General features: G+C 38.0%; 1 long non-coding RNA gene across 4 annotated transcripts in view; it reads left to right on the forward strand.

Annotated features, from left to right (window-relative positions):
* The window catches only part of LOC141566550 (uncharacterized), a 24,388-nt gene extending 9,837 nt beyond the window's left edge, over positions 1-14,551 (forward strand). For 2 of the 4 annotated variants that reach the window (XR_012489347.1, XR_012489344.1), the window contains 3 exons: positions 1,777-1,822; positions 2,248-2,349; positions 3,472-6,280. This is a non-coding gene — a long non-coding RNA (uncharacterized LOC141566550). Of the gene's footprint in view, positions 1-1,776; positions 1,823-2,247; positions 2,350-3,471; positions 6,281-12,133 lie in introns of those variants that run through there. The other 2 variants (XR_012489346.1, XR_012489345.1) reach the window with 2 other exon arrangements.
* Positions 14,552-15,246: the final 695 nt, after the last annotated feature.

Consider the following 15,246-nt stretch of genomic DNA (forward strand, 5'->3'; position numbering starts at 1 on the left):
AACTATTTTTGCATGTATTTGGAAAAAATAAAAGGTTATTATTTAAAAAATAAAAATTAAAAACAAGATCAATCCATGGAATGGATAGTGATATGCTGTTCATCTCAGGTCCAAGAAAAGTAAAAAGTAGGTTTGGATGGGGGCAGCTAGGTGGCGCAGTGGATGGATAGAGCACCAGCCCTGAATTCAGGAGTTCAAATCTGGTCTCAGACACTCAACACTTCCTAGCTGTGTGACCCTGGGCGAGTCACTTAAGCCCAGCCTCAGGGAAAAAACAAAACAAAACAAAAAAAAAAGTAGGGTTTGGAGGAATGGGGTAGGGTAAGAGAAAGAGGTTCACATAACATTTTGGCTCACTATCCCAATTAGGTAGAAGAATCCAGAAATCCTAAGGTCATAGGAATTGGAACTGAAAGGAAAATGAGTCCTTTTTTTTTTGTTGAGAAAACTGAGGCATGGGAAATTTATTTTTCTCAGGATGGCACCTATTAGACAGTGGAGCTGGGAATTAAGCCCACGCCCTATAAATATGTTGCTTTGTGCTTTACACTATCCTGTCTTCTCTCCAGATAAGGCAGGTATGCTGAAGACCATTCAGGCAGTGACACTAGGCTATAGGAGAGGGAAGAGAGACTCATTTTTGTATGTGTGGGAGAGTGACAGACATACTTTGATGCCTTTTAGTGATACCACTTAGCCACTGGGCAATGCCAGGTGGGGCTTCCCTGCGCTGCTGGCAGCATATATTTCTAGGTCACTATACAGGGTACCCTGCCAAATCCCAGGCCCTGCCCACAACTGGGCCCCGGAAGCCAAGCACCTCCTCTCTCTACTTAGTCTTCCAAGTTCCTCCTTCAGGGTAGGTTGGTCCTAGTTTACACCCTTCTCACGAAGTCCTCAATAATGATCTCAATTTGGCCCATTGACTTGGGGTGAAGAACATCTGTATGTTACAATAACAATCCTACAATTAAGGTGCCTTTATTGTCCCATCTAGTTCTTCACTCTGTCTTTAATAACACAGAAAAACAGGATCCCTAGGAGAGAAATCTGGTTGTTTATTTAGTCTCTTCAGGTGATCCCTGGAGGTACTCAGGGTAGATAATGGAGGAGGAGGGAGGATGTGTTTTGGGGGCATTTCTTCTTTACTCTTCGATATATCCTTTTGATTTAGTCACAATTTAGTTGAGAAAGGGGATCAATAACCTTTTATCTTAGTTCTGGTCCCTAGCTCAAACCTGGGATCTACCCAAATTCAATTGAAAAATTTTAAAATGTAATTTAAATTTGAACAATGAGTTTAAAAAAAATTTAAGTACCCACTGTGTTGTCTCAACCCCTTCTATTTATTTATTTATCCATTCATTCATTATTTGTTTGTTTGTTTATTTACTTTCTGGAGCCAATTGGAGTTAAGTGACTTGCCCAGGGTCACACAGCTAGGAAGTGTTGAGTGTCTGAGAGCAGATTTGAACTGGGGTCCTCCTGACTTCAGAGCTGGTGCCAATAGAATTTTCAATAGAAAATAGAAACTTTGGGGCAGCTAGGTGGCGCAGTGGATAGAGCACCAGCCTTGAATTCAGGAGGACCCGAGTTCAAATCTGGTATCAGACACTTAACACTTCCTAGCTGTGTGACCCTGGGCAAGTCACTTAGCCCCAGCCTCAGGGAAAGAAAAAAAAAAAAGAAAATAGAAACTTTAATCCATGAGAAACATTAACTTTGTACCCTGGCATGCAGTGTTCACTCTTTCTCCTTCCTCTCACTTCCCTCTAGGATTAGTGGATTAGAGTTCTCAGCACTGCTGTTGGAAGCCTAACAGGTATGGCTAAGTGGGAGCCCAGTAAAATATATGTTCACAGTATGTTAAGTCTTTGAGTCCTGTGAATGTGGAAAATCATAGCCAGAAAGAGATGAGGTGGGACTTTATAACTACTTACAGATCATATATTTTAGATATTTTTAATAATATTCTTGTTTAATCTACAAGATTAAATTCCGAACTGAGGCAGCATGCCACTAAAAGCCATGGGCTAGTCTCCAGTTTGGGGGAGAAAGGGAGGGAAATAATTTAGACATCAGTAAGCAAAATCTCAGCTAGTGGACATCCAGGGTGCTGCAGCCTCTCCTGCACATGTGCCAGGGAGATCTGGGGTGGCTACTGGGCTAGTGTCCTAAGGTGAACATCGCCTTGTAGACAACTCGGATGTTGTACTCCCTTATAATGAATATACTGCCTTTCTTTAGGCACATGGCTGTTGTAAGGATTAAATGAAGAACCATGAATATGGATCAAAACTAGGTCTGAAGGGCTCTGTCAATAAGTGACATCTGGGATGGGTTACTGAGGTAAGCAATAAATTGAGTTTCAGAAGCGGTTTTCTTTCAATTTTTCAGACTCAAATGATCTGGGCCTGTTTTTTTATACCCAGGACTGAATCACCATCTTCACTATCCAGCTTCCTCTGAATTCCCTTTGGATCAGAGTTTCTTAGCCTTTGTGTGTCCAAAGCCTCTTTTGGCAGTCTGGGGAAGTCTAATAAAAACTTTCTTCTTCTTTTTTTTAATTAAAACTTTTTATTTACAAAACATGTGCATGAGTAATTTTTCCAACATTGACCCTTGCAAAACCTTCTGTTCCAAATTTTCCCCTCCTTCCCCCCACCTCCCCTAGCTGACAGGTAGTACAATACATGTTAAATGTTAAAATACATGTAATACCCTTCTTAGAATAATGTTTTTAAATGCCTAAAATAAAATACACAAGATTACAAAGGAAATAATTTATATTGAAACAGTTATCAATTAAAAACAAAGATCAAAACAAGATGCCCTGTTTTAGAAAAAAAAGATGCTATTTCAAAGCCCTTATTGTTTATCAGGGTCAAATTTGACACATTATTTACTTGGTTTGGGGGAATAGGGAAGAAGAGGAGGGAAAAGGGATGGAAAGGGGATGAGGGGAAAAGCAGGCATTTGGGGTAGAGCCTGAACTGATACAAAACAGTTCACTCTTTCAGTGGTAGAGTGGGAGAAAGAGAGGTAATCTGATCATGAGTAGGGGAAGCAAAAGAAGATGCTTCTCTACCAACAAGAGCAATGTTCTTTTTCCTCTTCTTTCTGAGACAGCTGGACAAGATGTCCTACCCAGACCTTGGAGGATTTGAATGCTGCTTCATAATGTTGGCTCTAGTGGATACAAATCAGAGCTTTGGTTTTATATAGAGAGGCTAGTCTAAAAGTTCTGGGGGAAGTTTTAGACAAGGTGAAGCAGAATGGATAAGAATTTAACAGAAGTAAGGAGAGGGCTTTCTAAAGATGAATAATGTTGTGAATATAGGCAAGAGTATGAAAAGGCTTGGGCTACCTTCAGAGGCGTTATACATGGCTTGCTGTAGCCCTCAGATTAAAATGTAATTTGGGGAATATTTAACAATTATTGTTATTATTATTTTTGTTTTTGCTTTTCAGTTGTGTCTGACTCTATGACCGCATTTGGGATTTTCTCGTCAGAAGTACTGGAGTGATTTACCATTTCCTTCTCCAACCCATTTGACAGATGAGGAAACTGAGGCAAACGAGGTAAAGTGATTTCCCCAAGGTCACACAGCTAATGAGTGTCAGAGACCAGATTTGAAGTTAGGAAGAGAAGTCTTGGGCACCAGGATTCTAATATACTGTTTAATGGCCTCCTTCCCATTTGAGTTTGACATCACTGATCCAATTTATCTTTATTGAAGAGTATATAGAGGTAATTCTCTCAGAATAAAGTGATACAATATGATTTTTATGGAAATGTTTTGCTTAACTTCACATGTGCCTTCTTAATGGGGCATGGGGGTAAGGAGATAGGGAGAGAATCTGGAACTCAAAAGTTATAAAAACAAATATAAAAATTTGCATGTAACTGGGAAAAATAAATATATTAAATACTAAAAAAAGAATAAAATGAAATCAGATTTTGGTAAACCTTAACTTTGCTCACCAAAGGTAAAAAGAGGCCATTGAAAGATTTTAGATAGAGGAATGATGTGCCCAAATTCATGCGTTACAGGGAAAATATGCAAGATGATTGGAGAGGAAAGGGAAGATTTGTTAGGGGGCCATGGCAACAATTTAGTTGGATAGTAATGTGCAATTGTATTAGGGCAGTGATAGTGGAAAGAGAGAGGAGAAGATGGTTAAAGTGTTATTAGGGAGATAGAAGCATGTAACATTTTGGAAACTATATGGCTGTGAGAGGTAAAGAAAAAGAGAGTCAAGAATAACCCCAGCACCATGGTAGAATGGACAAAGATAGTCAAATGAGGCAACTCAAGGATAGGGTAAAAGAGTATATACTGTTTTAAACATGTTAAGAGAAGTTGAATTCTTTCTGCTCTGGAGATCTATTTTGTGGGGATAATAGTGTGGAAGAACCAGAGAAAAGATGAGAAGGTATGGGCATCTGGAGGTGGAGGTAGAGCAACTGACCCAAAGTGGCAGATGGATCTAGGCAAGTGGACATTTGTTAAATATTCTCAGAACAATGCACTTTAGACACAAGGGGAGATATAAAGCTTAGATTACATATGATTTTTGTCCTCACAAAAATTCTAGACTCATCTCTCCAGTAAATGGGTTGATATAAACATCATGAGGGACTCTCAAGAAATCCTTTGGTTCAGAACATTTAACAATAAACAATGTGACAATAAAACAGAATTATAATACACAAGGAATGCCTTAATGTTGTTCAATCATTTTAGTTGGGATGAGTTTCCCTGTCCCTATTTGGGTTTTCTTGGCATAGACACCAGAGTGGTTTGCCATTTCTCTTTTCAGCTCAATTTACAAATGAGGAAACTGAGGCAAGCAGAGTTAGTGACTTGCCCAAGTCACACAGCTGGATTTGAACTCAGGTCTTTGTGACTCTAGTCCCAGTACTCTAATGAGCCACCAACTGCCTCCAATGAGGGTGTTATAGAAATACAAAATAAATTGAGATCATAGAGTGCTAGATGGGACTTCAGAGGTCACTTAACCTCTTCATTTTATAGGTGAAGAAATTGAGGTTAAGAGAAACATCAGAGCCAGGATTTAGACCCTGGTCTTCTGATTCCAGAGCCAGTGCTCTTCCATTTTTCCATGATACCCACCTTTCTTTGGTGTATGAGGTTTGAAGTACATATGGGCCTTCTTCAGGACACCATGAGTACCACACAACCTCTTCTCCTTGCCTCCATACTCAGTTACTTAACTTCTGTTTGATCTCTTTCTCATGGGGAATTGGGACTCAGTCCCTCCCTCCCTCCACCACTACTCAGGCCATCTTGACTTGTCTTTCCAGATTTTGTCTGAATTTTGATGACTGTAGAGGAGCAAATAAAGTTGTCTCATTTAAATCTAGTTTTTGAACAAGTCAAGACCTTTTGATATCATTGGTTTTCAATAAAAGAATGCATTCCATGCTAGTATGCTGGCAGCTGTTATTGACTGAACAGGTGTTTTGTGTGTGTGTGTGTGTGTTTACACATGTGGGCATGTATATTCATATGAGCATGTAGAAGGGTGTGTGTATTTTCATGTGTAATAGGGAATAAGTATGTCTCTGTGAGTACACAGTTGTAAAGAGTTGTGCAATCCTTTTTCAGTCATATCTGATTCTTCATGACCCTATTTTGTGTTTATTTTTGGCAAAAATACAGGAGTCATTTGCCATATCCTTCTCTAGCTCATTTTACAGATGAAGAACTGAAGCAGAGTTAAGTGACTTATCCAGTGTCACACATCACTAAATGTATACTTATTAAATTATCTGAGAGTGGATTTGAACTTAAATCTTCCTGACTTCCATTCTGGGCCTCTATCTGCTATACCACCCAGCTGGCCAAATAATTTTTATATAGTATTATTGGAAGGTGAGTGCTGTTATTATACCCCTTTTACAGATGAGGAAACCAAGGTAAATTGAGTAAATATCAGGCTGAATTTGAATTCCTTTAAAAATTTTTTTTAAAATGTTGATATTTATTTAACAGCTTTTAATAATACAAAAAGTCAGTATTTATGACACTCATCATGTGCCAGATACTTTTAAAAAAAAATTTCGAATAGTAGCTTTTTATTTTCAAAATATACACAGATAGTTTTTAACATTTAGCCTTGAAAAACCTTGTATTTCAAATTTTTCCCCTTTCTTCCCCCACTGTCTCCCCTAGATAGCAAACAATCCAATATGTTAAAATATGTACAATTCTTCTATACATATTTCCACAATTATCACACTGCACAAGAAAAATCAGATTAAAAAGGAAAAAAAGTGGAACTCTCATCTTCTTGACTCCAGACCTAACACTTTATCTATTGCACCACCTAGCTGCCTTTGTGAAGAATGTATTCCCCCTCTCCCCTTTTATTTTTTTCCCAGATAATTGGCACAGCTTCTATGGCTGAGTATAGAATTAAGAGGACCTGGATTCAAATCTCAACTTCCTTAGGGGTAACTTGGCCAGTTAGGGCCTCTGCTGCTCTGCTCTGTAAAATTCTGGGGTTGGTCTCATTGAGATCGATTTCATCTCTGGACTCTCTAAGTATCCTTGTGAGTAGGTATGATAAGTGACAGCATCCCCATTGAAGGGTACATGGAGGCCGGGACAGGCTAAGGACTCATGACTGGTGGATGTACAACTGGTAAGTGACAGGGTTAGGGCTAGAGATCTTCCTGTTACCAGCCCCTGCCTTTGCACATACTGCACCGCCAGCCATAGCTGTCTCTCAAATCTAGAGGAGTGGGAGCGAGAGAATGAGAATGTGATGCTATTGTTACCCCCACTACTAGAAAAAACAACTCCATTTGTCCAAGTCGCACAAATTGCCCTATGCTCATGAGCCATCTGTAATATCTTTTGGTATGAGAGTCAGCATTATTATGTAGACAGAGGGATGAGGGGAAAAGTATGAATTCCAGGTGTGTGTGTGTGTGTGTGTGTGTGTGTGTGTGTGTGTGTGTGTGTGTGTGTGTGTGTGTGTGTTGTGACACAGAGATCGAGGGAGCCTGGGAGCTCAGTGTTCTGTGTCAAATATATGTGAATGAATTTCAGTCTTGTTTGTGTGCATGAATATCTGCATCCCTGCATACATGTTTTGTTTTTGTGTCCCATGGCTGTGCATATCTGGGTGGGAGGCCAGGGTGGGGAAAGGAGATAAGCATCTGTCTGGCTTTCCAGGCTCAGGCAAGGTCACTGTGTCAAAGGGGCATTTCTGACACTTTCTCTGCCTGTGATCCCAGCTCTGAAAGCCCCTACTGCAGGGACTTCCCTTCCAGCCTGACTCACGATGCCTCATGCCTCTGACTCAGGCCTGGGCTTCCAGCCAGTTCCCTCCTTCCCTCTCCCCTCCCCTTCTGTTCACCCGGCTCTGCCACAAACCAGCTAAATGAACAGGGAATAGATACACAGAGAGAGATAGGGAGATAGGGAAAGACTAAGACTGAGGGACAGAGAGATGAGTGAAGGTCAGAAATAGATAAAGAATAGATTAAGAAACTGAGGGACACAGAAATGAAGAAAGGGAAAAACAAAGATATGGAGACAAGGAGGAACTAAGAAACAGGGACAAAGAGATGAGACACTGAGGAACAGAACTTAGGAAGAGAGAAAAAGGACAGAGAGATGTAGAGCCTAGAGGACCCAGGGGGAGAAGCCGAGACCAAATGACCAAGAGATAAGATCTATAATCAGATAAAAAAAATTGGGGGGGGTGGATGAGTGACACAGGTGGGGAAGAGGTTCAACTCTCAGCCTAATTTCTTAGGAGGAATAGCCAGAGATGAGTCCATTTCTGACAATGATCTCTAATGACTAGCAGCAGTGGAGGTCCTTGAGAAGAAGTGTGGGGACAATTACTTCTTGTCAGGAAGAAAAGATACTATTTCCCATGTCATCCTGAAGCAAGACACCCTTTGTCTAGTGAGATGGAAAGGCTAAAGATGAGAGAAGCAGAAATGCTGAGGAATAAAGGACAGACCTCAGTGATGGAAGGACTGAAAGATAAAGAAAAGAAACATGATGGCTAGGAAAAAAAATGGAAAGAAATAGTGATAGAAAAAGTTAAAAAAAAAAGGGTAGAAAAATAGAAAATGGAAACAGATGGAGACAGGTCTAAAGAAATCAAGTAAAAAATAGAAACAGGTAGAATGAAGATTAAGGAATAGAGAAAATCTGTAAGCAAAAAGAAAAAGGACTGATCTAGGAAAGAGAGAATAGCTGTGATACCTCTAGGTTAGGGACCTGGATTGGGAACAGAGGGATGCATTGAAGAGAGAAGCAACCTGGAAGGAAAGGAGAGGATGGGGGAAGAACATGAGCATCCAGATTCCTAGCCAAGGTTTCACTTCAGCACTCAGAGCCCTCAGGGCCTGGAGCTGATTTTGTCCTGCCTTAGTCAGAGCATGGAATCTAACATAGAATCCTAACCTAGTCCCCTCCTACTTTTCCAGTCTCCTTGTACCTTACTTCCCAACAATTGTTCTCTTCAATTCAGGGAGACATTCCCTCTCATCTTTGGGCATTTCTCTCTGGCTGCCCCCCATGTCTGAAAGAATTTCCTTCCTCCATTTGACTATTGACCTCCCTGACCTTTAAGTACCAGGTAAAATTTCACCACCTACAGGAATCCTTCCCTAACTCTTCTTAATTCCAGCATCTTCCCTCTATTGATTATTTCCTATGTATCCTGTACATAGCTTGCTTTTTATGTACTTATCTGTATGTTGTCTCTCCTTTTACATTGTAAACTCCTTCAGAGCAGGATCTGTATTCTGCCTCTTTTTGTATCTGTAGTGCCAGGCACATAGTAGGCACCTAATAAATGTTGATTAATTGACCTTGGACAAATCATTTGCATTGAAAAAGGAAATTTCCTCATCAGACATTCCCTTTTTCTCTATCAATATAATCATAGGCCCGCTTCCTTTCTCCTTCCCTCTTATTCCTATATATTTGATTCCATTTCTGGATAAGTCCATTTTATTTCCCAAGGGTCTGTGTAGGACTCCTTTCCTTTCTATCTCCATCAGGTTGCTTATTTTCACTTTCCAAGGTGACACAGAGCAGTCAGTCCCTTCGTTGTGTGAGATGAGGGGTTACAGAAAGGCCAAACTCCTTTTACCACTTAGCCTGGAATTCATGACTTCTTAGATGTATAGAATGTCAGAGTCAGAAGGCACCTTAGAGATCATCTAGCCCAATCTCCCCCACCTCCACTTCCACCCCAGTTTATTTTATTTTTAAAAATCAATTTTTATTATAAACTTAACAAAGGTAAAACATCAAACATAAAAAAGACTAAAATCCCCAAATGCAATCATAAACTCCAATCTGTTTACATTTCAGTTTTAACAAAATAACTGATTTGTTCTTGTTTGTTGCCTTCTGAGCTCTTTTCCATCTGTGTACTTGTAAAGTTTTGTTGCTGTTGTTATTTTTTACGCTGTGCAGTCAATGTGTAGGCAATTCCGATTTCACTTTCCTGGCTCTGTATAAGTCTTTTTGGGTCTTTTCATATTTCTTTGTAGGCTTCATGTTTATCATTTTTTATGGCTCAATACTATTCCATTACAGTAATATACCACAATTTATTCAGCCATTCTTCTGATCATTAAGAGACAGTTTTTTTTCCTTCCATTTTTTGATAGAGGAAATAAAACAGCTATAAATATTTTTATGCACCTAGATCTTTTGCTTTTTAATAACACCCTTAGGACATAAGTCCTAACTGTGGGACAAATGATATGATCTATAGTATAATTCTTACAAATGACCCAATGGCTCTTCAGAAAGAGGCCTCCCTGAACCAATGGCTATTTTCCCAAAGTTCCACCAGCTGTTAATTTGGAATGTTGCTATTTGAAATAAAATTTGCCAACTTGATGGGTGAGAGTTTTATTTCATTTAACTTGTTTTCATTTTCATTTCTATGACTATTTTAGAGTTGGTACACTTTTAAAAATGGTTATCAAACATTTATACTCCCTTCTTTGAGTGTTATCTGTTATATCTTTAATCATTTCTCTATTGGGAACCATATCTTACTCCTGTAAATTTCTCTCAATTTCTCATAAATTCCAAATGTCAGTCCTTTATCAGATAAATTTACTGCAAATATTTTTTCACTATCTATTGCTTTTCTTTGTATTTTAGGTAAAATGTTTTTTGTTATGAAAAATCTTTTCAATTTTATAGTTAAACTATTTTGTCTCTAGTCATTTCTTTAATTTGTTTGATTTTTCTTCTTTTATAACATGAACACAATATTTTTTTCTTTTTAATTTTTTTGTGGGTGGTATTTGGATTATAGATCCAGTTGCAATGTATTAATAGCACATGGGCCAAAAAATGTCTCTGAGGTTCCCCCCCCCCCGCACAGTGTCAACCAAATTCCTCCCCCATTTTATTGAATAATTATTAATATCTTAATGTGAATATAATCTAACAATTATAAAATAATACTTGTAAATACTTATAAAGCACTTAGCCAATACCTGGCACATAGAAACTGCTATAATAATAAAATTTTTCCTTTCCCTATTGTTTTGTTGTCTTAAGTTTTTTGAACCCTAAATTCTCATGCACAGGACTTTCCAAATAGCTTAGAGTAGTTCTGAGTTTTAATAGACTTTTGGTATATTCCATATATTTTACTCCATTCTGAACATTTTATTCTGCTCCTATTATATATTTTAAAAATCCATATAGTTTTGATAATTATTTTATTATGGTAATAAACAGATATAAAATTAATAAAATACAACTGACACTCCTCTCATCCTCATTTCCAACAGAATATTAACTTCTTGAAAGCAGGCATTATCTTGGAGGCAGCCTAGCATAGCAGAAAGTGTTAGGATTAGATTTAAGACATGAGTTGAAATGCTGGCACTGCCACTTATAAACTACATAACTTTACAAAATTTATTTTATCTCTTTGTGATTTTTGGCAAGTGGTTTAATCTTCCTTGGTCCAAGTTTTTTACCCCTAAGATAAGGAGCTTAGACTCACTAGCCTGGAAAATTCTCTTCTAGTTCTAAATCTGTGAGACTTGTGTGACTTTTGGTTTTGTCTTTAAGAATCCATTGCTTAGAAGTATGCCTTATACAGAACAATCAGTTAATCAACAAATATTTATTAAATACTTACTGTGTCCCTGGCACTGCACTAAGATCTGAGGTTAACAGATCTCAAGGACAAGAGACCAAAAAAACACAAAAAACAAAAAAAAGTTCCTGTCTTCAAGGACCTTACAATCTAATGGGGGAGACAACATGCAAACAAATATATAGAAAGTAAACTATATATGGGATAATTAGGAAATAATTAGTAGAAAGAAAACACATACTCAATGCTTGTTGAATGGAAGTGAAATGTGGTGTGTAATGGGATTTAAGCATTTAAAGAACATCTCTCTGGTACCTGAGCACTGAGGAGCCTGCTTCTGTGTGATAGCATGGTTATAGAGGTGACTTAGAAAGACTGGGACATTTGTAGACATTCTATAATTGTTTTGGTTTCTCTTAACCACAAGGGACAATCCATGGCATATCTGTTTCATATGACTCTTCATGTAGAGAGAACCATCAGAAGCACTCTGTGCATATGCTAGATTGGTGTTGCTGGTTTGTTATGATATATGGTATATTTTGAAAAGTAAAATGACATATTGGAAAGGTCACTGGTTTCAAGACTTGCATTTGGGTGCATATATCTGTAAACATATGCCTGTAGGACTGTGAAAGGGTCACTTCTTGTGAAATAAAGGGAAATAACTTGTGGGTTACAACCTTCTATAGGATCATGGAATTATTGCAAAGTGTCCATATGAATAAATTATTTAGCATAATAAACAAATTTACTTCTTATGAAAGTAACAAGTTATATACTTCACATATTTGTGAAAGGGAGTGATTCCTCAAAGCCCAGGACCTAGCAACAGAAAGGGGATATAATAAGCTGTTAATCTAAGTAGAAAAGATGCCTCTGAATAAGTGATCACCTTGTTCAATGAAAATTGGTGTTTTGAATGCATTAGATGTAAAACAATATAATAGGATAAAGAATGATAGGTTACTCTTTCTGGTGACTTTTCAAAGTCTAGGAGTCTAGGAGATTGAATCTCAGCGGAAGAGGAACCCAAGCTCTTCAGGTAGGTGTAGAAAATGGATAAAAAGAAGATGAATGAAAATAAAAAATAAGAGGATGGAGGCTACATGGAGCTGGCTGAGAGAGTGGAAAAAGATAGGAACAACTGCCACCAAAGAAAGGAACTCTGGAAGTTAGGTTGCTTGGAACAATGAAGATGTGGGTTGAAATAAACGTTGATGAACTTCTCCTTTCTTCCCTCCCAAATCCAAGCAAGTAATTCTATATTTTCTTTCTCCCCTATCTCCTTCATGGGAGCTTGAAACTATTTCCTCTGGACATAGAAAGCCTATCTTTCTTTATTTTAAATGTTTATATCTTTATAAACAATATAATCACCAACCGTTCTAGGCAGATTTTGCTTATTGGGAATTGGCAATTGAAGGGGAAATACCAAAGAAGAGATTTAGATTTAGAGCTAACATGAATTGTTTTCCCAGAAGAACTATCTCTGGCTGGGGGCTCGGAGCTAAGAAAAAGGTAAAGTGAATGATAGGTATTTTGATGCTACTTTCCAGAACAGAAAAGGAGACTCTGTACCAGGAAACTTAAGTGTGCAATGAGTTAATAGGAGAGTGAGGAGCAAATAGGAGTGGTTAAACAACTGATCTAAACCATCTGTTTAACGAATGAATGAATAAAACATTTATTATCCATCCATTATTTGTAAAGCAGTGTGCTAGGTGTTGGGGATACAAACAGATAATCCCTAATCTCAAAGAATTTACTACATAATGGGAGAGATAACACATAGAGAAAATTTCACATGAAAATGTCCCAAGTACCCACTGTACCATACAATGACATAGAATGTGGCAATTCCTCCCCCCCCCCTTTTTCTTTTGGAAAATGTTATTTCTACAGATAAATTGTATCAATTTCTCATGTTGAGCCATTTGACAATGTCAAGGATTTTGGTGACAAGCACCAGCAGGAATAGTTACTAGTCCACATTGAAGCAGGTTGTGGTCCCTTTAAGAAACTATTTCCTATGGATCTGTGATCCCTTTCAGATTCTCAGCTCCTCCTGGGGAAGGCATCCCCCCTGATAAATCATCTTGCCAGGATGCCAGAGCCTTTGATTCAATTAGAAATCCTGGTCAAAAAACACTCCTTTGAAGTGTTGTTAATTCCAATAGGAGATCGGGCTGTCCCAGCCCCCACTGGGTCTGACCTGCTTGGGCTGTCCCAGCCCCCACTAAGACTCAATATAACAGCTTCCTTCAAGGTAGGTCTTTTGCAGATGGGCCTAGCTAGTTCACTCAGCTATTAGGATCCTTCTGTCCACTGAGAACTGCATTCTCAGTGCAAAACTTCATTTCCCATAGATCTGCCACTATAGAAGTCAGTCTCTTGTTACACTGATTTCTATCCAACAATAAACTTTCATTTTGCAACTAATAAATAATCCGGAAATGAGTGAATTTTTTCACTCCTAAAACCTGCGGCCGATTAAAGGGGAATCTTAACAACTCTCTTATAGCCACTAACCTCTAGACCACCAGCAAACCACGTCAACATTATCTTAGGGTTGCTTTCCCAAAAGATGGCTCAGAGTTCTGGGCTGTTTTTCCATCAGAATTTGAGGGAAGATGATGATTAAGATGGTGATACTGGTGGCTTAACTTGCTTAGTTTGTGCTTCTGCCTTCCAGTATCTCTCTCAAGGTGGCTTGCTGCTTCAGCAGGCTGATTTGCCTACCCTTCAGTGGGTGGCAGCTGGGAGGGACAGTTAGACTCTTCACTGCAGGACTTGCTTCCCTAAATAATAGTTTTGAGGCATGAGCTGGAAGTGGGATCAGTAGTTTGGGATATGCTGCTTATATACAGATTGGTGGCTTATGATGATGATGATTTAATACTAATACATTTTACACATTGTTAGTTTTCAAATAAAGATAAATGAGTTTGCAACTAGCAAAATAAAAATGGATTGAAAAGTGATACTGAATTCATAGTTACTTTTTCAAATGCACTTATTTCAAATGTACTTAATAGGTACAATTATTAAAGGAGATCAGAAAATTTGTTGTGAAATAAAGGAATCCTTGTACTCAAAAAGGCAGAAAAGCACAGACTTCTTTGAAGAGCAATGTGAAGATATCAGGAGAATGCATCGCTTATGGGTTCTGTGATGCTAGAGGTATAAGTTGTCTTGGTCATATGTGTTCACTATTTGTGTATCTCTCCACTTGTGAATTCTGTGTTTGTCTGTCCCCCTTGTATATTTTGTAATAAAATATACCCAGGATTTATGGAGGAAATGTTTTATTGTTGCTTTTTTTTCTTGTATGGCATTTCAATAAATGCCCTTATTTAAAAAACAGACAAACAAACAAAAAAAAAAAAAACTAGAAGCCACTGGAACAGATGACCTGTAAGTCTACTTCTAGCAGTCTATGATTCCATAGACTAAAAGGTTAAGTCATAGGACTTAAAACTGCAAAGGGACTCTAAATATCATCTTGTCAAAATTTTTCATTTAAAGGTGAGTAAACTGAATAATAAGGTGTTAATCAAAGGCTCAGTGACTTGCTGATTATTCTTATTTTTTTTTTGCTAAGGCAAGTGACTTGCCCAGGATCACACAGCCAGGAAGCATTAAGTGTCTGAGGTCAAATTTGAACTTGGGTCCTCTTGACTTTAGGACTAGTACTCTAATCACTGCACCACCTAGCTGCCTCTGGCTTAGAAGTAGTGAGTGTCAAGGACAGGCTTCAAGTGCTACTTTTCTGACCACAAGCTCAACATTCTTTTTTTTTTTTTTTTTTTTTTTAAAGCCCCATATTCTTTCCAATAAATCATGGTGATAATAAAGTTATCTGGGTTGGTTTTTTCCTCCCTTTAGTTTTTTTTTTTTAATAGATCTTTTTTTTTTCATATAAATTTTGTTATTATTTTATAATTCTACGAAGTAATCCATTGTTGTTTTTTTGATTAACATTTCATTGAATTTACAATTTAAAATTGACATTTTTTACCATGTAGGCTCAACCTAATCATGTCCAAGGGAAACCCCTCTGATACTATATAATAATATACATAGAAAAATAAATATCTATCTAGCTAT

Source organism: Sminthopsis crassicaudata, chromosome 4 (assembly GCF_048593235.1).
Source record: "Sminthopsis crassicaudata isolate SCR6 chromosome 4, ASM4859323v1, whole genome shotgun sequence".
Classification (NCBI taxonomy): Eukaryota; Metazoa; Chordata; class Mammalia; order Dasyuromorphia; family Dasyuridae; genus Sminthopsis; species Sminthopsis crassicaudata.